General features: G+C 41.5%; 2 long non-coding RNA genes and 1 pseudogene across 2 annotated transcripts; 2 read left to right on the top strand and 1 right to left on the bottom strand.

Moving 5' to 3' along the window:
* Nucleotides 1–7,303: 7,303 nt before the first annotated feature.
* LOC103438820 (1-aminocyclopropane-1-carboxylate oxidase homolog 3-like) lies at nucleotides 7,304–9,060 on the bottom strand (annotated as a pseudogene).
* Nucleotides 9,061–9,786: 726 nt separating this feature from the next.
* Nucleotides 9,787–23,568, top strand: LOC139188747 (uncharacterized). Its single transcript, XR_011571992.1, has 4 exons — nucleotides 9,787–10,190; nucleotides 22,703–22,828; nucleotides 22,954–23,055; nucleotides 23,222–23,568. It is a non-coding gene; the product is annotated as an uncharacterized lncRNA (long non-coding RNA).
* On the top strand, nucleotides 13,280–13,907 carry LOC139188749 (uncharacterized). The gene is made up of 2 exons (XR_011571994.1): nucleotides 13,280–13,394; nucleotides 13,682–13,907. It is a non-coding gene; the product is annotated as an uncharacterized lncRNA (long non-coding RNA).
* Nucleotides 23,569–24,484: the final 916 nt, after the last annotated feature.

Here is a 24,484-nt window from a genome sequence, read left to right as displayed (position 1 = left end):
CGCCTGGTGCTCCTCATTCCACATGAACTTATCAGAGTCCTTAAGCTTCAAAAGTGTGGAAAAGGCTTTCATTTTACCTGCCGAATTAGCAATAAATCGGCGTAAAAAATTGATCTGGCCGAGTAAGGACTGTAATTGTTTCTTCGTTGTTGGGGGTGGGGCGGTGATGATTGCGCGTGCCTTGTTCTCATCGACTTCAATCCCACGATGATGTACGAGGAAACCAAGAAAATTCCCGGCCGATACACCGAAGGCACACTTGGCAGGATTCATCTTGAGGTTGTGCTGACGCATACGGAGAAAAGCCTGTCGGAGATCGTCCAGATGTGTCTGTCGGCGTTTAGATTTGACGACAACATCGTCGATATAAACTTCGATGATGGTGCCAATTAAATCATGGAAGATGGTGTTCATCGCCCGCTGGTACGTGGCGCCGGCATTCTTGAGGCCGAATGGCATGACAACCCATTCGTAAGTGCCGAGTGCCCCCGGGCACCGGAAAGCAGTTTTGTGCACATCGGCTTCGGCAATAAATATTTGGTTATAGCCGGCATGTCCATCCAGAAAAGATAAGATCGCATGATTCGCCGCGGCATCGATTAACAGATCTGAAATCGGCATTGTATACTCATCTTTGGGCGTTGCCAGATTCAGATTGCGAAAATCGGTACAGATGCGCAGTGCACCACTTTTCTTTAATACAGGAACAATATTCGCCAACCATTCGACATATCGAGCTGTCCGAATGAACCCGGCTTTCAAAAGCCGAACTAATTCGTCCTTAACACTGAGTTGTACTTCGGTCGAGAATCGACGAGGTGGCTGACGGAAAGGCTTGAATCCGGGCTTAATACGTAATTCATGCTCGACCAAAGCACGATCTAAGCCGGGCATTTCATGATAACTCCAAGCAAAACAATCTTTGAATTCCGTAAGCAAAGCCCGCAACTCGTCCTTCATTTGTTGAGGAAGTAACGCACTAATAAACAAAAGTCGTGGGTCATCGGCCGTCCCAACATTAATTTCTTCCAAAGGGTCCTTGACAAGGGGCCGATGATCTTCGAGCTTGGCCGGGGCGGCTCGAATTTTATCAAAAGATAATACAGGCCCATTATCTCCCTCAGCAAGGAACTCGACGAGGTTGACACCCGAATTTGGTTGTTTGGATATCGTATACCAATGGGCCAGCAGTCGTTCCATAGTAGATGAAACCGCGGCCCTACGTGCTTCCCGATCGGCGTCAAACATCGGGTTCGGGGAGAAAGTTAGCTAATCCGAGTCTCGCCGAATCCTGCTGGACAGTCTCGGCGCCAACCTCGATAGCTTTCTGAACGGAAATCCGAGTCGGCCGTCCTTCTTCATTGAAGCCTTGCAACGTAATATAGCCGACGTGATCGTCATAATACCGTGCTTGAATCATGTTGGTTTCGAAGGGCTGGCTATCGGCCGGATGAACAGTGACCGATTTGCCGTCCCAAAAGACAAGCACTTGGTACAATGAGGAAGGAATACAACTGGTTTGATGAATCCAATCTCGGCCGAGCAATGCATTATACTCGGTTTTGGAATCAACCACAAAAAAGGCGGTCATATGGGTGCGACCGGCAATATTCACAGTTAACGGAAGCACACCTTTGGTGTGGGACTTGTCGCCGACAAAACTGCTCATTGTGATCCCTGACGGAATAAGTTCGTCATTGGAACGGCGTAAGGCCTTCATGATGTTCAGGGGCATGATATTGACAGTAGCTCCACAATCGACAAAAACCTTAGAAACCGGATATCCCTCGATGTGTGCCGTTACATACAATGGCTTTAAATGGTGAAGCTTGGCCGATGATAAACGAGGGAACAATTCGGCCAAAGCGGCCTTTAGGCTATCATTTCTTGCTGTTGACTCGCCTTCAGCAATCGATATAAAATCAACATGACCAGGTTCCTCGACAACCACATCTCCATCGAGAAAATTTGGTTGAGCCGTGCTTGATTGAAAATCGGCAGGTAATACATGAACCATACTAATTTCCATATTATCCAGGACGGACGGGCCCATCTGGTCGAGACCCTCCTCGTTCGGTTGGTTAGCGACTACGGATTTGGTTGTCGTCAGAGTCGGACAACGAGATTCTTCCGTCCCTTCAACAATGTCACCCGGCGGAGCTGCTTCGGCCACTTGTTGGCTCCGCATGACCGCCTCAGGTAAGGTCGAGATTGACAATGAGCTTGGGGTCAAGTCCTGAACCTGCTCCTGGTAGTGTAGCCGAGCATCCCTAGTGTCGAGATAAGCATCAAGACGGGCAATACGGGCGATTTCATCGGTCGTAAGGCCGAAGAGAGAAACTGCTGAAAATACTTCAAAGTGATATCGTAAATACTGAAGGTCCTCTAGCGAGAAAGGAAGGTCAGCGACATCGATATCGGTATACGGGTCAACTTCAAATCCAAAGACACGAGCTTCTCGTATGTGCTGGAACCTTGCTTTCAATCCTGGATCTGAGGTCTTCTGGATGATCCGCTCAGCATCCGGACAAGCCAAGACAAGATCAATGGTGTCCTGACATGCCTTCGGCAAACCATACAAATCGTTGGCCGAATGTTCCTTATGAAATTCTCGCATATATTCCAAAGACTCCCCAAGGAACGGGGGGTGCAAATTCCGTCGAATTTTGACCAAAGGCTCTTGGATAGCTATCGGGGATAATTTACTTTCGGCCTTTTGCCTGAAATGTTCAACACGTGCCTTCATTTCCCCTGGTCGAATGAGAAGTTTGATCCGCTTATCGGCTTCTTCAAACATGGTCTCGACGTCTTGACCGACCAGCCGTTTTCCCTGAGCCAACTCTGTCATAATTGGTGGAGGTGGTCGCTTTTCACGAGTGGCAACTGTATCCTTCGGTCGCCACTTAGGGGCCGAAGTTTCTTGGGCTGCTTGTCGGCGAGCCATGCAATCCATCCGTTGATGCCGGCGTTTCTGAGATTTGGACAACGCGGTATAGACGCCCCTCGAAGAATGGTACGTATACCAACGTTGATCTCTAGGCTCAGGAGGCTTGAAGGTCTTTTGACTCCGTGATGATCCTGAACTGCTAGAATTACGCTTATAGTAATCATCGTCATAAAATGAAGCATCAAAATCGAGGCGCCGCCTGACCGGGGGTGTCTCTTCCATCCGTACTTTAGGACCAAGCCTCCCAAAAACCCCATGATGTTGGTCTTCATTGGCTACCTTTTGCCGAGTTACGGCCACGGGTTGCGAAGAAGGTTTCTCTTCTGGTTCACTGTCGACCTTCGCTTTACATTTCCTGCACAGAACCGCTGTCCCACTATCTTCATCAGCGCTATACTCCGTCAAAGATTTGACAATAGCGGGCCCCATTAAGGCCGTAGATAGTTTATTTGAACGCGAATCGGCCATGAACCGTGGCCGAACATTCTGACTCCGCGGGCGTTGTGTCTCACCCACTTCAGCCTTGCCTTTCCCTTTGTCCTTGGGTAGGTACGCGTCGACCATACTTACTGTTGCCGTGGGGAACGGATCAGTATCAACACTCATCCTCTTCTCGGGGAACTTCAGTTTGCCATTATCAATCCAGCTTTGGACGTTATCACGAAATACGACGCAATTGTTTGTCGTGTGTTTGCTCGAATTGTGGTATTTGCAATACACCTTTCCTTTAAGCTCCTCGGCCTTAGGAATGTTATGACCAGGCCGAAGCTTAATGATTCTTGCTGATAACAGTTGGTCAAAAATTGCGTCAGCCTTGGTAATATCAAAAGTATAAACCTTTGACGGTTTCGATGTTCCTTCAGTGGCCGAGCGACTTTTGGCTTCTCTAGAATCAACCTGAGTTAATGCCTTGCAAATGTATGGTTTATCTATTACTATCTCAGCCGCATCCACACTAACACATTCATCCTCGGTTGATGCATAATTGACAGTAGGGTTCTTGTAAATCGTTCCCCGAGTTGGAGTCTTCGAAGTCTTTTCCTCGCGGAGCAAATAATCGTACTGCTCGACATGCTGGGCCAATTCGTACATGTCCCGAAAATTTGCCCCCAAGAATTTCTTTTTGTATTCGACGTCAAGACCATTCAAAGCAAGTCTGACAAATTCGACTTCGGGTAAAGGCACTCGGCACCAATTCCTAGCCGATTTAAACCTAGTAAGATAATCCATTGGTGACTCATCAGACGCTTGAGCCATCCGTGCTAATGAAGAAACTGACATCTCCATCCCCGGCCGATAAAATTGCTCGTGGAACTTCTCGACCAACTCCTCCCAGTTTTGGACGGAATTAGGCGGGAGATTGATGTACCAGGCAAATGCCGAGCCGGTCAATGAAAAATTGAACAGCCGTAACTTGTGGAAATCACTATTCACATCTCCACATTGCGCGGTGAAACGAGCCACGTGCTCCAACGAAGACAGGGACGATTCACCAGCAAAAAGACTAAAATCTGGGATCTTGAAGCCCTTCGGGTATCCAAACGTCTCAACGTAAGCTGGGTATGGATGAATAAACTTGGGAAACTTCGGCCCTTTCTTCATAGCGGAGTCGATCATCCGCTGAACTTCGGTCATATCAACAGATGCTGCCTCGACCCTTTGGTCGGTCCCGTCTGACCTACTGTTCGACCCTCCTCCCTTCTCTAAGTTAATTGTTTTGAGCGGGGCAAGAATAGGCCCGGCCGGTACAATCGGTGCCGGATTGTTTTCTGGTAAGCAAGTTTGGCGAAGATCGAAAGGCCTGCTGCCACCAACTTGGCTAACCAGCATTTCGAGCAGTTTGGTTTGCCGATCATTGGCACTGAGTATCGCGTCCTGCAGCTTGTCAATGCCTCGACTGAACGTCTGCTCGACTGACCGAGACTGCTCGTCCAGTCGCTTTCTGAGGAATGACCTCGTTGGTGGGTCTGTTCCTTCACCACCATCCTCATCACATTCCTCTATTATCCCTTCATTGAGAACGCATGTGTTTCTGTTTGGGATCTCTAAACCACGGAGTTGACCGCCGAGATTAAGTTCTCTCTCTCGGCGAGTTGCGCTCGTGGACTCAGGTGTCCCAACGCTAAGGGGATTCTGCGCCTGTGGCACACTCTGTCCTATGTTCTGACTCGGTAAATCGGCTGTCGACTTTCCCATAGCTGTTTTTTTTTTTACCGATCGTGTTTCAATTGGCATGAACTTCGTAGTTTAGCACTGGGTCCCACTGGGCGTGCCAAAATGTTGACCCTAGAAATTACAAAGCCTACGTGGCGCGCAGGCCGAATATATTCTAAGCTAACTACGTCCTTCGGTGATTGCGGGGCGTGCCAACTCGTCGGCCGAGGCTCGGCCGAGGAGTAAATTTGATGATGCTGCGTTGGGTCGCGCTACTGACTTCTGCGTCTTGCGATTGCGGCCGAGAAAGGAACGCGTCTCGGCCTCTTGGGTTCTCGAGCCTGAAGACAAGGCTGCTATTTCTTACAAAGTTCACGAACCGAATTCGGCTTACAATGTGCCGAATGTAATAACTGTAACACCTCACCTCGCCGAGAAGGCTAATGAGATGACCTCGACCAACAAGGATTCGAAAACCCTTCTCGACCGAGACTTGGATAGGCAATCGACCGTTCTCGCCGCAGTGCTGTTGATGCCAACGGAAGATACTGCGAGACCGACCGACTCTACGGTGACAGAGCTATCTATGCCGACTTAAGATATCACCGGTTGCTTCCACAGTGCTGTTGATGCCAACGGAAGATGTGTCAGCGAAAAAAGAAAAGAAAAAGATCTCAAGTTGTGAGAGTTTGCGCAGGGCAATTTTGTATTGATGTTTGTGGGGCCTCTTCCATTGCTGAATGTCTTGTATTTATAGGAGCAGAACACCGAGCCCGAGTTCTAATCCTATTCGAACTAGGTTTCCTTCTCCGGATTAATGTTACCTCAATCAGTCCTACCTCTGCTAGGACTACGAATCTAGTCCTTAACTGAGCCGGATTCGCCTTCTAGTTTTACCGATCTCGTCGAGGGTCCCTATTGTATTAGGACTCGACTTGCACTCTGATTTAACCGATCTAGGCCTAGAAGCCCATGAGCTGAAGCCCCCATGACTTTCTCGCCGTAGTCTTCCCGGGCCGAAAGTGATACCTCCCTCGGCCCAAACTGCTATTTTGGGCCCAAACAGAATAGTAACCTTGTCTTCAGGTTCGAGAGCCCAAGAGGCCGAGACGTGTTCCTTTCTTGGCCGCAATCGCAAGACGCAAAAGTCAGCCGCGCACCCAACGCAACATCAACAAAATTTACTCCTCGGCCGAGCCCGGCCGACGAGTTGGCACGCCCCGCATTCACCGAAGGACGTAGTTAGCTTATTAATTACTCGGCCTGTGCGCCACATAGGCTTGGTAGTTTTTAGGGTCAACAGATGCGTTTCCAAAAATCTCATCTTTGTTTTTTCATCAATGCAGGTACATTAGCCCCGAATCCTTTGGATACCTGGATCTACTACATATGTATTAAAATTTGCATCGATTTTCTTCTTTTCTTATTCTCTGTATCTCTCAATTTTTCTTCCCCTTTTGTCAACCAACTTGTATGTTTTCTTTCTATATTCGTTTTTTTTCTCTCTCGTCCTTCATTATGAAAGACGGTTGCGAGAAGATAACTGATGACTCCTGTATGTTCTCCCCGTAGAAAACACATCATCGCAACCGTTGTCGACCGCCTCTAACTGCTTGGAACAATGCGAGACAATCCCCTCCCCTGTGCACTACACCGGCGAACCAAAATTTGCAACCGGAAATGTACATATCACTTGTCATACATCAATATAGTATAAAAATATAATCTTCTTAGCATTTTTGGCTGCTTTGTCTCCTCAGCTTCCTCTTTCGTGTACGGGTTATATAGTGTGGAGGATGGACGGGATTGGCTACTTTTTTTAGCTGACTTTACGGAGAGTGATTCTCCAAGAAGCAGTTGGATTATAATAAATACTTTAACAGGTTTTCGACACAATTGTGTAAAACCGCTTCTTACAAACAAAAACATTCTCAAACAAGCCCACACTTATGGTATAATAGTATTGATATGCAACCGCAACCGCAACCACAACCACAACCACAGTTGAATTCGTTAAGCGCTAAGCAGCATGCCACAAAAACTGTAAACATGATGAATAGAAGTGTTAGAAAACCCCTTTTTATTTTTAAAATTTTACTTCTTTATTTATTTATATATATATATATTTTTTTTTTTTGCGGAAGATAGAGAGTTCGAAGCTATTACAATAATTTATAGGAGGGGAAGTTTCGTACCTGAGACGCATGGGTAGAAACCCAACCCTTTCTACAAGTATATTAGACCATATGCAAACAGAAAACAAAATAATATGCATATCCAGAATTTTGTGGTGCGAAAGTGCTTTCAGATTAAACAAACCAATATATATTTTCATGCCAAATTATTTAGTAGACAGGATTTGTTCGTTGCGGTCTCTGCTTCTGTGCTCCTCCATGTCTAAGTTCGGATCTTAAAATGAGATAAGGCAGAGGTTCCATCTAGGCCTTTGTCATAGAAATGGGTGTCGTAGTCCCTCACAGTAGTCTCCCTGTACTTTGGAGGGTTGTCTTCTGATACCAACTCCTTAATAGGTCCATAGAGATTTGTAAATGGTAGCAAACCTGTGCTAAAGAAGCTGGCAATGGATATCCTTGGACCTTCACGGACGGTTCGCCATTACCCTGTGTTCTACGCTTTTGAATCTATCATTTGATATGAGCTGATAATCGAAGAATTCTAAGACATATTCTAAGAGAACGCTAACATGCGACCAAAGCTTGTCTCGAGTATTAGTCATTAACAAACTAGCTTAGTTTACGATACTATTCTCTTAATTTAATAGTAGTTTTTAGGGAGAAAAAAAAAGGGCAATTGTATACGTGTGCTTACTTGTAAAAGATCTCCAATGTTCACCACTAAAGCCCCAGGCACAGGGGGTACATCAATCCACTTATTTTGACGACCAACAACTTGCAGACCACCAATATGATCTTGCAGAAGGACCGTAAGGAAGGAATCATCAGCGTGCTTGCTTGTGCCCAAAGTTAACTCTGGCTGTGGACAAGCAGGATAGTAATGGCCTAAAACCTGTAGCCCCTTACTACAATCTATGTTATTCAAGTGGCTTGGCTTTAGCCCAAGGGCCTCCGACAACAACTCAAACAACAATTTCCCCAACTCCATTACTCGCTTTGAATACTCGATCAGTACGTCTCTGCAAGTTGAAAACCAGGAAAGCACATTAAACTTGTCAAAAGTATGGAGTTTAATGATCTAATCCATCAAGGAAGGAATCTGCACCAGGTTACTGTCACCAATTAAACCAGAGAATTGGGTTGTCAAATACCTGCATACTTCTGGCAAGTCTTCTGGCTTAGGAGGATTTGGAGCCATGTAACACTTAAAAGTATCCCTCCAATTCGTTGCCGGTGAACTATAAAGATCAAAGTTGCTATTGTAAAACAAAGGTTTAGAGTGATCACGAGTGTAAAACTCTTTCTTGACTCGAGTGTCCTGCTCATAAAACCCACGTACCCCATCCTTTATCCCCTCCAGAAGACTTACAGGTATCCCATGATTCGCTATTTGAAAGAAGCCCAAGTCTCTGATGCCTCTCCAACTTTTGCAACAATCTCATTGCGCTTAGTTGGATTACCATGGTCTTCAAGGTCTATTAGCGGAATGCTAAACTGGGTGGCTTCTGAGTCAGTGCTTGTATTGTTGATGGAGTACTGATCGTCCAATTGTGGTGGTTGATGAAAAATTCTAGGAACCTCGGCTACCCCGGCATCAACAAGACCCTTAACGCCTTCCCTTGTCTCATCAAAAGCTTTCACTTCGCTTTTTCGATCGTAATTGTTTGGAACCTCATTGGTGTTGGGAGCTACCATCTTCGCTTGTGACAAATTGGTAAAGCTTGAAGTTTTAGTGGATATGAGGGTAATACTAGGTGTGGTTCAGACAATAATGAGTGGGCAGGAGTTGGAAGAAAAGAACCCAATCAACATTAGAAGAAGAAAAAAAACCCCACACGAAACTATAACAAGGCAAAAAAGACAACTTATGGTGATATGTCAAAGTAGCACAAGGAAATCAAGAATCTCACCAATGAACCCCAGCCAGATCAACATCATAGTTAGCAAAGCAATCCGCAACTTGTAAACCCATATCTATCTATCTACTTGTAAACCCAGAGTTTTTTTGTTTCATTCTCACGATACAAAATAAATTAGTTTTTTCTTGTTTCTAAATCATTAAGTTTTAAGTGTTTGTGTAAGTATAATTTTATCGATGTCTTACATGTGAAAACAAATAATTTTCTTATATAAAGTGAGGGCATATTTTTTTACGTTGCTCCGGGCCTCAAAAATCTATAGATCGGCCCTGCCGGAAACACCAAGCTCGAGAAACAGGACGTGAAATAAGAACAAAACAGCAGGAGCCATGTCAAGAGACTCGCTACGTTGTAAGAAATCAATAGTTGTCTTTTTATTTCCTTCTCTACAGTGCTAATTAGTGTTGCAGCTGTGATGGAACCCAACCCATATTCTATGCCCGGAACCGTGCCGTGCCGTTAGGGTAAATGTGATTGTTTCGTCAAGAAATTGAACAAATGTTGGAACTTGTCATGTCAGGGTCCTCGGACGCCAGAATATCAAACCATGAACGAAAGGCATAAGAGAAAAGCATATTGGGTTTAGTGATTTGTGAGGCCCAAATTTTTTACTGAAGTTTGGTGAAAATTGCCTCTTCACTCTTTGCATAATTAAAGTCATACATAATCTTTCAACTTATTCACTTATTGTCAATTAATTTTGGATAAAATTCTCACAATGTAACACAATAGTAGAGTATGCTATTCACGTGTCGGGCTTGACAGCCACGTATAAGCTTCGTGGCCATAACAATGGCCTTTGGTATTGGCCTATCGGGCCAAGGTCAGTACCGGATCATTACGAAGGTACTATTGCGAGAGAGACAATTGTCAATGTTGTCAATTACAACTGTGGCGAAATTCAGCAGCAACCCAGATTCGAAGCGCAGCTCAGGAGTTTTTTACCTCAAATAACTTCAGCATTTGGTGCAAATAAGTCGGTTCTTGTGACAATTGATGAACTTAAAAAGCAGCAGCAGAGTTCAGATGCTACTGGTAAGTTTGTCAATGCCATTTGTTTATCGATGATGAAATGAAATCTGTCTTACTCTTCTATTGAGAGGCTTGTACGTGGCTGTCAAGTATTTTCTATCAAATTGTTTCTGTTGTATTGGTGGAGTGGGCAAATGAAGCTCTTCAAGGTTGCATCCTTTTGATAGATTTTGTGTTGTAGTATTTCACATTTTCTGAGTGAGTTGTCATGTGCTTTACTTGATCCATACCAGCTAACTGGTAGTGATGAAAACTGAATATCGCGTTGCTAGAAGATCGTCTTTGCAGAATGATTTTGCTGAAGGTATGCGGGCAGTTTTGGTGGACAAGGATCAGGTTCGTTAATTATGCTCAAGATTCCTTACTTGAAAATCACTTGCTGACGGAGTTGCTGCAACATAAATCATTACAGCCTGTACTAGACCTACAATTATATAATCATCTTACTTTCCTTGTATCAGAACAGATCGTTATCTTTGATGAAATTGAGGTTCCATCATAAAACCAATTGGCAATATAGGAAGTAGCCCAAGATCATATAAGCACATAACAAACCTTGTCCCTCACCAATGTGGGACAACTCTCAACAATCTTTTGCTTCTGTTTTTTGTCAATGCAGAATCCGAAGTGGAACCCGTCAAAGTAAGAGGGAGGTGAATCAGAGTGAAGTGGAAGCTCTCTTCGAGCCATTGAGCCCGAACTTTGAGGAGTTGAGCATGTGACTGACTGGCATGTGAAAACCAAGCCATTGAAATATATTCACCGTTGTGAAAAATAAGTTAGATGAAACTACATGAGATTTGTGTAAGTTCTAAATGAGAGCAAACACTTGGTGATGTGGAATGATAAGGAGATAAGGATTGACACTTGTGGTAGGCTTACCAGGAGTTGTATTTCTTTACAATTTCAAGTCAGATACATTTTCGATAAAACTAGAACTCTTTTAGTTGATATAATGCATTAGTGTTTCACAGTGATAAGGCTACTCTTTGATAAGGATCAATTAATGAGAGGGATCCTTATTAAATTCCATGTATAAAATTGAGGTCCCTGATCTCTCCCCTAAATACGCAAGTTTACAGAAAACTCAAACCCCATTGAGCGAGCTTTCAATTGTGTAGAGTTGCAGGAGAACTTCAGTTCTTAATCTTAGTTTTCAAAGACGATGTCTTCCACAAGTACATGGTTAAATTGATAATTGTGAATAAGTTTTTACGTTGCACATTTAACTTACAACTTGGACCATTGAAATTTATTATAATGGATCGATAGGGTCTGCAGTTTCGTACTAGTTTCTTTCCTCTTCCCCCATACCCGCAAGAAAGTCATTTCATCCTTTGAAAAAATTGTTTATATTGCATATATGGCATCCATTTGGGTGTATTATATGGTTCATTTGACTAATTAATTACGACCTGACTACTAAACTAAACAAAAATAGTTAACCACTTGCTAAGGAATCCAACTGTCTAATAAATACATTAGTTAATTAGCTCCAATAAGATTTATGGTTGTTGCTTACATTATATAAAAAGACAGTGTTAGGTACCTTGTCCTTTCAAAACATTGTTTATATATGGCATGATGGCATCCATTTGGGTGTATCATATGGTTCATTTGACTAGGAAAGCTAGCTAATACAAGTTTATGTTAGACGGAGTCAAGTTTCCTCTTCAAACAGAAACTCTTCAGTTGGTTTACTCAGTCAACAACACTTATCAAGTAGAGCTTCTGTTAAAATCATTTGAATTTTTAAATATTTGTTTTGTCAGAATTAGTTATAGTATTTGAATTTCAAAATGTAAGCTTGTAAATAGGGTTTTTGAAACCCTGATGTAATCTGAAAAGTGATTATAAAAAGGTTGCTCCCTACAACGTTGAGGGTATTTAATCACAGTGAAAACCATGTGTAGTCTTGTAGCTTTCCTGCGTGTTTTGTCTTCCCTGCAATCCTAGTTCTTATAGTTTAATCCTAATGCCCGTTTTGCATTAGTTTTTAGCAGTGGAGCCTAAAAATGGTCCATTTGGGTGTATTATATGGTTCGTCTCCATTTGGATATATTATATTAGAGCACCACTTAATAGTTAATACAACGATCCAATAGATTGTTGTTCTAAGTTCATATCTTGTAAATGGTTGAACCATTTATCGCTTATCTTGAATAATTTTTTTTAATTATTCCTTCACATTTGGGTTTTTTTCTAATCACTTTTGTTTATTAAGTGGTTGATGTCATGTTACTTCTCAAATGCTTCCAAATTCCAAACTAAAATAATGCATTATTGATGGTTGAATAGCTGTAATCACCCCAAGAAGTCATTGTTTGAAATCTATTGGATAGTCTTTGTCCTTTCATGCATGTTTGTTTCTTTCTTCCTTTCCTCTCTTTCACTGCACATTCCTGGCCAGCCGGCAGTATGTCGTTTCTCAAGTTCATATGCGAACGTTATTATATTATAAACTTTTCAATTCTAGCAATGTGAGACAATGAGATAACCAAAAAAATTCTGCTCAAACGCTAACGTGTATAACATCCATCTTGGTGTATTATATGGTTCATTTGCCTAGTAAGGAAAGGCGCTTCTAATAGAAGTATAATCCTAATGCGCATTTTGCAATAGCTTTAGCAGTGGAGGAGCTTAAAACGATCCGTTGGGGTGTATTATATGGTCCACCCCAATTTGGATGTATTATATCAGAGCACCGCCTAAAAGTCTATTGGGACATCAATCATAATCTGAGTACATGTGGGATCTGTTTTGTCTGAGGTCACACAGTATATGGCTCAGACCAGTAATGTTTGGCCAAACTGTTGTTTGTGTTAGTTATGAATAACTATCATACATTTGATACAAGCTTTCTTAGAATTAGCCAGGACAAGTCGTCTTTATGCTGGGATATGTTTATCTTTATTTATCCTATTTGAGAACTTACAGATTTTGCGTAAACAGAACATAATACTTTGTGTTTGCTCAGATTTTATTTGTGATCTGTATTGTAGGTATCCATCATACTGTGGTTCAAATATATGGCCCAATAGTGAATTGCCAGAACTAGAAGTTGGTAGGTTTTCCTTTAATTTATGACTGTATTTTTTCATGATTATGTCATCACTGCATGTAACTTTTGATTTGTAGCCTTCAAAGCTCTTGGAAAGGTGATCCTTGGAGTTGGGCTTATGGTCGCATATCACTGTGACAGATACGGTATAGTCTTTGTTGTTAAGGTTTACACGAAGAAAGCATAGCTATCATGTTTAGTGTTTTTCCGGTCGCATTTTACGCTTAAGTTGTCATGACGATTTCCTGCATGATTTTGTTTCTGTCCTGGCCAGAAAACAAGCGTCATATTAGTGTATTACGAGCACTCATAAGACCTAAGATATAGGTTGAGATGACACAACCTATGATCTTGAGAAAGGGTTAAATCAAGATTTCTGAATGTTTTACATGGTTTCATCACAAGAACTTTAAATTTATTGTCTCTCGTACAGAAAGGATAAAGAATGCTTTGAGCCCAAACGTTGAGGAGTTGAGTGTGTGACGGACTGGCATGTGAAACTAAGTTAAATGAAACTACATGAGGAGAAAGCACTTTCACTTGGACGCTTTTAGTGCTTTTGTACTGAGTTCTATATGACCAGTTATGAACTAACATTTTGATTGTGGTTATTTGCGTGGACTTGTTAGAGGAATATGAATTGTGCTTTTGGTTTTTGATATCCATAGTTTGATGCACTAATCTCTGATTATCCAATTAAACCCAAACTTAAAACCATTCGTAAATATACATAACAGTATTAGCCAAAATGGCGTTAAGACCTCCTTTAGTCTCAATAATTTTGGTAAACAAGAAGGTGCTTGTAGAAGCTTTGTAAAAGCGTTTACCTCTCAATTCAAGGTCTTGTGTTCGAATCTCCTATCTAATGGTGACACAAATTCCTTGTAAAGGGGAGAAGGATAACACTTTGGTAGGGAAGTGCTCCCATCTAGCTCCACTCTTGAGAGCGTGATAACTTCTTATTGAACAACCCTACAAGTCTGATCACTTGTCACCCGTACTGAATATTCATTACATGTAATGTAGCATATGCACTCAACTAATATGGTTACAATTTGCAATTAGATGGATCAGTTTTGACAAAACGCGGCAACTTCTTATTAAAGACAGCCTTATAGGTCTGGCTCATGACATTCGCTAATTCAAGACCTCAAAATTCTAGTTTAGCACGTTCACTCTAGTCAATATAGACCGACAAATAGTCATCAGGTGGGATGGGGCCTAAGTAAGTAATTGGCCCAATCCAATCCAAAAGCCCAAAGCCCAAAGCCCAAGAGAGCAAGTGAAAAAACCGCTTCCTTCTCGCTCTGAAAATTTCCCCCTTTCCATTGGAACCCGAGCTTATCCTCTCATTTTATTAGTTTCAATTATAATTTTCTTTCTCATTTTCTAAATTATATTTTCCATTCTTCTTCATTCAAAACCATCTTCAGTTTCCCCCTGTAGAGAACTTTAACAATGCTGCTTACGAAACATTTAATGACGGAGAGATGAAGAGCTTCTGTTCGTCGCAGGAATCTCCTGGCGGACGAGCACACAGCTCCCCTGGGAGAATGGCGTCGGTTGAGGGTATCTGTCGTACTTCTGCTTTCTTCTCGGGCTCGCTCGGGCAAGCCTTTGTCGGGCAGATCTTGGTCGGGCAAGACACACTTCGGGCAAGGCTCGTCGGGCAGTTCTGAAAGAGAAGGACAGAGTTAATTTGAAAGGGTGCCTTTGTGGGGCCTTAGATGTAGGCCTTAAGGCTCACAATCAAGATTAACTTTGTCGTGCTCAGGCGTGCCACTGCCATCTTCAGTATGGCAGATGTTGAATGGGTGTTAAGCTTTGATTGAATATGTATACGCCCGAGAAACCAAGTTAGATATAACAGGTGCCTTTGTGAGGCCTTAGGTATAGGCCTTGAGGCTTCCTGTCAAACTAAACCAGCGCTTGGATGTATCATATTTGGTCTTTTATGGTTGCCAGAGTCTTATCACTATTATACTTTTGATTATCTGAATCCAAGAGGTAGGACGAACCCAAATGAGTGCCTTTGTAGGGCCTTAGGTATAGGCCTTGAGGCTTCCCATCAGAGTTAATCCTTATACTCGGACCAACTAGACCACAACATGAAATGAAGCTAAATAGATGCCTTCGTGGGGCCTTAGGTGTAGGCCTTGAGGCTTTCTATCAGAATTCACTCCCTGCTTAAGCCTTTTCTATGAATCAAGATATAATAGCAACAAAACGGAGAAATAGGTTGATTACTTGCGCCCCAAGTAACTTCGGACTTCTCGCTTATCAAGGATTGTCGTGGATGGGTTGAGTCCACATAGAGTTCTTTTTTATGCCTTGAGGCCAAGGACTTTTAAACTGATCTTTAAATTACATGCCCGCGGGCTTAAGACTTAGATCTGATTTGAACTCTGACGCGATTCAGATCGGATTCAAGTGCTGAAGACTTACTTTCATTATGACTTTGCTAGAAATAACTTGTATATAACTGGGAATATATAACATGTTATTGTGCTTTTAAAAGAAAGAAAAGACAAAGACAGAGCAAAGATAGTCGGGTAAGTTTGAACCTTATTGGCCAAGGCTGAACTTCTTACAAAATCTATCCTTGTGGCTCTGTCAAAGGTCTGAAAGCTTTTAGAGGGGTTGACGGGGGAGAAGAGGATACAAAATGAATCGATACCACCATGAACAAGGTAGCAGAGCTATTACAGGGGTTTGGGAAGGTTTATCCCGAATGGGATGAAGGCTTGTGCTGACTACAGCTTCGTTGAAGGCAAATCTAGCTTGAGCAGAGTTTTGGCTTTTGTTTGTTTGATTGAGTGTCTTTAATTCTGTCTTCTCTTCCTCCTTTTATAGACGACTTCAGCTTGGGTTCCTGTAGCAATAGCGGTTGCCCGAATGCGGTTTGGTGATGACTCACTAGCTTTTTTACATGAATGCCACCAATAAAGTACTTTATTGGGCTGTGTAGTGACTGAATAACCTACCCCCTGTGGTCTTTGAGCAGGTAAGCAGGTGGCCTTTGTAACTTGTGCCCAGCCGAAAGCCTCTTTCCTGCCTCCTAAGTTTTCCTCTGGGCCTTGGGTTTGGGCCGACTTTCTCTCTGGCCCAAAGTTCAGATTTTATCCCAAACAGCTTCAAGTTGATACTCCGATAACACATGTTGCAAACTTTGTACATTTTTCAAGCCAAACCTCTCTTGTCATCATCGACTTCCTTTCCCGACATTGGTATTTAACTTTCACTATTGATATTCTTACAATAAGTGATCCGATACGAGAGAAACTCACACCTAGGATGCCACTATAGCGGTATCTCAAACCCTTCATTTACGGCCAGGTGTTTTAACTGCTATGTGATGCGTTTCCAAAAATCTGATCTGGATCTACTACATATATATTAAAACTTGTATGTTTTCTTTCTACATTCATTTTTTTTTCTTTCTTGTCCTTCATAATCGAAAACGATTGCAAAAAGATAACTGCTGACTCCTGTATGTTCTCCCTGTAGAAAAACACATCATCGCAACCGTTGTCAACCGCCTCTAACTGCTTGGAACAATGCGAGACAATCCCCTCCCCTGTGCACTACACCGGCGAACCAAAATTTGCAACCAGAAACACCAAGCTCGAGAAACAGGACTGGAAATAAGAACAAAACAGCAAGATGTTAGTGTTTTATAAGGTTTATGTTTTATATGATTGTTTTGAAAGGTTTGTGTTATGGAGAATGGTAATGTTCTTCATAGAAATATGGAAGGGGAATTTCGGCTATATGTAGTCTTTCATTGCAGCAGCACATAGCACTCATATATATATGGTGTCAGTAGGGTTTTGGTGTGTACAGTCAGCCCTTATCTCCATTGGAGCTAGCTGACAAAAACCACAACAACCTGATAGTACAAAGCTAATCTAAGCCCTTCATTGGAGCTTTTAATCTAAGCTTTACACTTGTCAAAAACTATCACTAAAAAACTAACTAGCCGTTACAAATTAAAAAAACTAGCCGTTAGCTTCATTTGATGTTGCTGCTGCATCCCTTCTCGATCCACCTGGAAGTGTTTAGCATCCAACACTCCCCTCTAAACTCTTCCTGGTGTTGACTCCAAGTAGGCTTCTGAGGTAAGTGAACCTTTCTTTTGGTAGTGCTTTTGTAAAGATGTCTGCTACCTGATCTTCAGTTTTGCAGTACATTAGTTCAATGACATTCTCTTGTATTGCATCTCTGATAAAATGATACTTCCTTTTGATGTGTCGTGTTTTCTGATGAAATACTGGATTCCTTGTCATTGCTATTGCTGAGGTATTATCACACATTAGCTTAGTTGGTTCAACCTGCAGTTCCCCAAAATCTTTGAGAACAAATCTTAGCCAGATTGCTTGAAATGTTGCTTCTGCAGCACTCACATATTCAGCTTCGGTTGTTGATAGTGCAACACTTTGTTGCTTAACTGAGGCCCACGAGAATACACTAGAGCCAAATGTAAATGCATACCCCGATGTGCTCCTCATGTCATCTTCATTGCCTCCCCAGTCACTATCACAGAAACCGACTAATATAGTTGTCTGTCCTTTCTCATACTTGATTCCAAAATCGATTGTCCCTTGCACATACCTAAGAACCCTTTTAACGGTTCCCAAATGTGTTTTGGTAGGATTGTGCATGAATCTTGATAGTAGGCTTGCAGCATACATGATGTCCGATCTTGTTGCTGTGAGATATAACAGGCTGCCAACAATTTTCCTGTAGAGATTTGCATCTACTGGTTCACTTCTATCTTCACTTTTGAGTTTTTCATTTGCAATTAAGGGAGTGCTTACTGGTTTGCATCCCTTAAGACCAAATCTATCTAGAAGTGTTTGTGCATATTTCATCTGATGAATGAAAATGCAATCCGACTTTTGAATCACCCCCATTCCAAGAAAGTGATGAAGTAGCCCCAAATCTGTCATCTCATATTTTCCCATCATTTCATTTCTGAATTCATCCATCATTTTCTTACTGTTTCCAGTGAAGACCACATCATCCACATAGATAGATACTATGAGAATTTCTGACTTGTTTTCAACCTTGATGTAAAGTGTTGCTTCACTGAGGCTTTTCTTGAACCCACACTTAGTTAAATGTGCATCAATCTCACTGTACCAGGTTCTTGGTGCCTGTTTCAGGCCATAGAGTGCCTTCTTTAGTCTATACACCTTGCTCTCGGACCTTTTGACTTCAAAACCTTGTGGCTGGTCCACATAGACCTCTTCCTCTAGCACACCATTTAGGAATGCAAACTTAACATCTAACTGATATAGCTGCCAACCTTTCTGTGCAGCTAATGCAATTAGAGTTCTAATTGTATCTAGTCTAGCCACAGGTGCAAATGTCTCATTAAAATCAATTCCAGGCTTTTGGGAGTATCCTTTAGCCACCAATCTAGCCTTGTTCTTTTGCACAAATCCATCCAAGTTCAACTTGGTTTTATAAACCCATCTCACACCAATCACAGGTTTATCACTTGGTCTATCAACTAGAGTCCAAGTTCCATTTTTCTTTATCATTGAGATTTCATCTTCCATTGCTATCTGCCATGCCTTGTCACTTTCAGCTTCTTCAAAAGTTTCTGGTTCAGTAACACAAAAATTGCAAGCAGCATAGATTTCATCCAAGCTTCTCATCTTAATTGGTGTTGATCCCGAGCTAGAGCTTGAGCTTTGTTGCTCTTCCTGTTGAGACATTGAACTTGCACTTGAGTTCTGTGAACTTTGAGAAGTTTGAAATGGTGAAATCTGAGAGCTTTGTATGCTTCCTTCTTCAAATTCATGAGTTGCACCACTTCCATTTTGTGCAATTCTTTGTTCAGTAACACCAATTTGCAGTAATACTTTGTCTTCTTCCACTGCTTTTGTTTCCCAATTCCACAATGTTTCTTCATCAAAAATCACATCTCTTAAGAGATTGATTTTCTGAGTTTTCAAGTTGTACAATCTATAGCCTTTCTCATTTGTACCATATCCAACAAAGATGCACTTGTTGCTGGATTCTTGTAATTTACGTCTGAGTTGTGATGGCACAAGTGCATAACACACAGAGCCAAAAACTTTCAAATGCTTGACTCCAGGCTTTCTTCCACTGAACACTTGAAATGGTGTTCATTTCTCCAAAGCCTTGGTGGGACATCTATTCAAGATATACACAGCAGTGTTCACAACTTCTCCCCAAAATGAATAGGGCATTTTCTTTTCATGCAGCATGGACTTTGCCATCTCCACTATAGTTCTGTTATTTCTCTCTGCAGTGCCATTTTGTTGAGGAGTGTATGCTACTGTGAGTTGCCTTTCTAGACCCAATTCCTCACAGAAAGCATTGAATTCCAGTGAGGTATACTCACATCCCCTATCACTCATTATCTTCTTGATTTGATACCCACTTTGCAGCTCCACCATTGCTTTAAACTTCTTGAAAATATTAAAGACTTCTGATTTGAATCTCATAAAATATACCCAACACATTCTTGAGTAGTCATCTATGAAAGTCAAAAAATACTTGTTCCCACTGATGGATGCATTCTTCATTGGACCACACACATCAGTGTGAATTAGTTCTAGTGGTTTTGCAGCTCTCTAACCCTTTCCAATTTCGAAATTGTCCCTGTGTTGTTTTCCAAATGCACAGCCTTCACAAACTTCATTCATTTCATCCAGTTGGGGCAAACCTTGCACCATTTCATGTTTCTGCAGGTTTTTCAAACTTTGCACATTCAAGTGTCCAAATCTTTTGTGCCATAATCTCTCTGAGTCAATTGTGCTTGCCTTTCTTGCCACTTCTTCCAAGCACTTTAGCAATAATGGGAAGCTTCTGTTTTTCATTTGAACTTTCACAACCAGATTCGACAGAGTTCTATCATCATATATTTCAACCATAGTATCTCCAAACAGTAAGAAATAACCATGTTCCATCATCTGTCCAACACTTAAAAGGTTTTCCTCCAGACCAGGTACCAACATGACTTCCTTAATGTGTCTTCTTCCTCTCTTGGTTTCTATGATGAGAGTGCCCCTGCCAGTTGCTTCCACAATATTGCCATTTCCCATTTTTACTTTTCCAGTATATGTAGTGTCAGTGTCTGTCAATAGAGACTCGTGGGCAGTCATATGATTATTGCACCCACTGTCTATATACCAAACTTCACTATCTTTTACAACACTGGCACTAAAAGCACAAAAAAACATTTGTTTCATCTTGTACTCGATTTGCAATGTTCACTTGCTGAGTAGTATTTGATCTGCAATCTTTCTGTAGGTGACCAAATCTATTGCATTTGTGACATTTTGGTTTTCCCTTGAACCAACATTCACCAAAGTGTGCTTTATCACAGTATTTGCACAATGGTTTAATTTTACCACCACTGTTGTTTCCACTGTTGTGTCTATTCTCCCCACTTGGTCTTCCTTCCCATTTCTTATTTTTTTCCTTTCCAATCTTTCCTCGGTCTATTTTGATGTTGATTAGAATGACTAGAAGCCCCTATGTTAAGTGACTGGAAAGCCTTCTCAGTTGTCCCATCAGCATGTCTTTCGAGCCTTTGGTCAAAAGCTCTCAAGGAAGCCATCACATCTTGCACACTGAGTGTATCAGTATCCTTAGTTTCTTCTATTACACTCACAATAGAGTCATAAGGCTTAGTCAAACTAATTAGAAGCTTTTGCACTATTCTTTCATTAGGCAGTTCTTCTCCATAAGTTTTCATTTGAGTCACAACATCAAACAGCCTAGAAAAATAGTCTTTAAGTGGCTCATCTTCTCTCATGCGTGTATATTCAAAATCACGTCTAAGAGACTGGAGTTTTACTTTCCGTACCTTCACATCTCCTCTGTATTCTTGTTGCAGAGTATCCCAAGCAGCTTTAGCAGTTTCTTCATTTGCTATCCTGGGAAATATGAAGTCTGAGACAGCCCCTTGAATGATTCCCAACGCTCTAGCATCATTCATCCTATTCTCCTTCAGTGTAGCTATCTGCTTCTCTGTAAGATCCTCTTCTAGAGCATCAATCTCCATTTCTGGTAGTTCATATCCATGTTGAACCATTTCCCAGAGATCATACGACTTGAAGATGGTTGTCATCCGGATCCTCCAATAGTCATAGTTTTCTCCATCAAAGATTAGAGCTTTAAGATCGCCACTCACAGATCCTTTCATCTTCGACTTGTATTGACACCTAGGGTTTCAGCCTCTACCTGAACAACCCCAAATACAGATTCCACAACGCCCAGATTTCTGAGATCAGGAACTAAGCTCTGAGGCCATGTTAGTGTTTTATAAGGTTTATATTTTGTATGATTGTTTTGAAAGGTTTGTGTTATGGAGAATGGTAATGTTCTTCACAGAAATATGGAAGGGGAATTTCGGCTATATGCAGTCTTTCATTGCAGCAGCACATAACACTCATATATATATGGTGTCAGTAGGGTTTTGGTGTGTACAGTCAGCCCTTATCTCCATTGGAGCTAGCTGACAAAAACCACAACAACCTGATAGTACAAAGCTAATCTAAGCCCTTCATTGGAGCTTTTAATCTAAGCTTTACACTTGTCAAAAACTATTACTAAAAACTTACTAGCCGTTACAAATTAAAAAAACTAGCCGTTAGCTTCATTTGATGTTGCTGCTGCATCCCTTCTCGATCCACCTGGAAGTGTTTAGCATCCAACACAGGAGCCATGTCGAGAGACTCACTACGTTGTAAGAAATCCAAACTTGTCTTTTTATTTCCCTCTCTACGGTGCTAATTAGTGGAGCTGTAACGGAACCCAACCCATATTCTATGCCCGGAACCGTGCCGTGCCGTAAGGGTAAATGTGATTGTTTCGTCAAGAAATTGAACAAAAGTTGGAACTTTTCATGTCGGGGTCCTAGGACACCAGAATATCGAACCATGAACGGAAGGCATGAGAGAAAAGCATATTGGGTAGTGATTTGTGAGGCCCAAATTCTTGACTGGAGGTTGGTGAAAATTGCCTCTTCACTCTTTGCATAATTAAAGTCGCACATAATCTTTCATGTGTCGGGCTTGACAGCCACTTATAAGCTTCATGGGCATAAAAATTGCCTTTGGTATTGGCCTATCGGGTCACGGTCAGTACCGGATCATTACGAAGGTACTATTGCCTTGTCAGAGAGACAATTGTCAATGTTGTCAATTACAACTGTGGCGAAATTCAGCAGCAACCCAGATTTGAAGCGCAGCTCAGGAGTCTTTTACCTCAAATAACTTCAGCATTTGGTGCAAATAAGTCGGTTCTTGTGACGATTGATGAACTTAAAAAGCAGCAACAGAGTTCAGATGCTACTGGTAAGTTTGTCAATGCCATTTGTTTATCGATGACGAAATGAAGTCTGTCTTACTCTTCTATAGAGAGGCTTGTACGTCGCTGTCAAGTATTTTCTATCAAATTGTTTCTGTTGTAGTGGTGGAGTGGGCTAATGAAGCTCTTCAAGGTCTTGGAAAGGGTGCTCCTCTTTCACTGTATTTGACGCAAAATTACTTCTCCAAAGTTGCATCTGCGCTTGGGAAAAATGACAATCAATTATCCAGTGAGTCTTACTTTCTACCTTTTCGTTTCATTCATCGCGTAGTTGCATCCTTTTTGATGGATTTTGTGTTGTAGTATTTCACATTTTCTGAGTGAGTAACATGTGCTTTACTTAATCCATACCAGCTAACTGGTGTGACGAAAACGGAATATCGCGTTGCCATAAGATCGTCTTTGCGGAATGATTTTGCTGAAGGTGTACGGGCAGTTTTGGTGGACAAGGATCAGGTTCGTTAATTATGCTCAAGATTCCTTACTATAAAATCACTTGCTGACGGAGTTGCTGCAACATAAACCATTACAGCCTCTACTAGACCTACAGTTATACAATCATCTTACTTTCCTTGTATCAGAACAGATCGTTATCTTTTGCTTCTGTTTTTTGTCAATGCAGAATCCGAAGTGGAACCCGTCAAAGTAAGAGGGATGTGAACCAGAGTGAAGTGGAAGCTCTCTTCGAGCCACTAAGCCCGAACGTTGAGGAGTTGAGCGTGTGACTGACTGGCATGTGAAAACCGGAGCCATTAAAATATATTTACCGTTGTAGAAAATAAGTTAGATGAAATTACATGAGACTTGTGTAAGTTCTATATGAGAGCAAACACTTGGTGCTTTGATACATGTGGAATGATAAGGAGATAAGGATTGACACTTGTGGTAGACTTATCAGGGGTTGTATTTCTTTACAGTTTCAAGTCAGATACATTCTCGGTAAAACTAAAACTCTTCTAGCTGATATAATGCATAAGTGTTTTACATTGATAATGCTACTCTTTGATAAGGATCACTTAATGGGAGGGATCCTTATTGAATTCCATGTATAAAAATGAGGTCCCTGCTCTCTCCACTAAATACGCAAGTTCATAGAAAACTCAAGCCCCATTGAGCAAGCCTTGCTTTCAGTTGTGTAGAGTTGCAGGAGAACTTTAGTTCTTAATCCTAGTTTTCTGAGACGATGTCTTCCATAGGTACGTGGTTAAGTTGATAATTGTAAATAAGTTTTTACCTTGCACAATTAACTTACAACTTGGACCATTGAAATTTATTATAATGGATCGATATGGTCTGCAATTTCGTGCTAGTTTCTTTCCTCTTCCCCCATACCGGCAAGAAAGTCATTTCATCCTTTGAAAACATTGTTTATATATGCATATATGGTATCCATTTGGGTGTATTATATGGTTCATTTGACTAATTAATTACGACCTGACTACTAAACTAAACAAAAATAGTTAACTACTTGTTAAGGAATCCAACTGTCTAATAAATACATTAGTTAATTAGTTCCAATAAGATTTAGGGTTGTTGCTTACATATATAAAAAGGCAGCGTTAGCAACCTTGTCCCTTCAAAACATTGTTTATATATGGCATGATGGCATCCATTTGGGTGTATTGTATGGTTCATTTGACTAGTAAGGAAAGATAGCTAATACAAGTTTAATCCTAATGCCTATTTTGCTTTAGTTTTTAGCAGTGGAGCCTAAAAACTAATAGATTGTTGTTCATTTGGGTGTTTTATACGGTCCGTCCCCATTTGGATCTATTATATTAGAGCACCACTTAATAATTAATACAACGATCTAATAGATTGTTGTTCTAAATTCATATCTTGTAAATGGTTGAATCATTTATCACTAATCTTGAATAGTTGTTTT

Source organism: Malus domestica, chromosome 02, assembly GCF_042453785.1.
Source record: "Malus domestica chromosome 02, GDT2T_hap1".
NCBI classification, from domain to species: Eukaryota; Viridiplantae; Streptophyta; class Magnoliopsida; order Rosales; family Rosaceae; genus Malus; species Malus domestica.
This window is presented reverse-complemented; position numbering and strand designations above follow the sequence as displayed.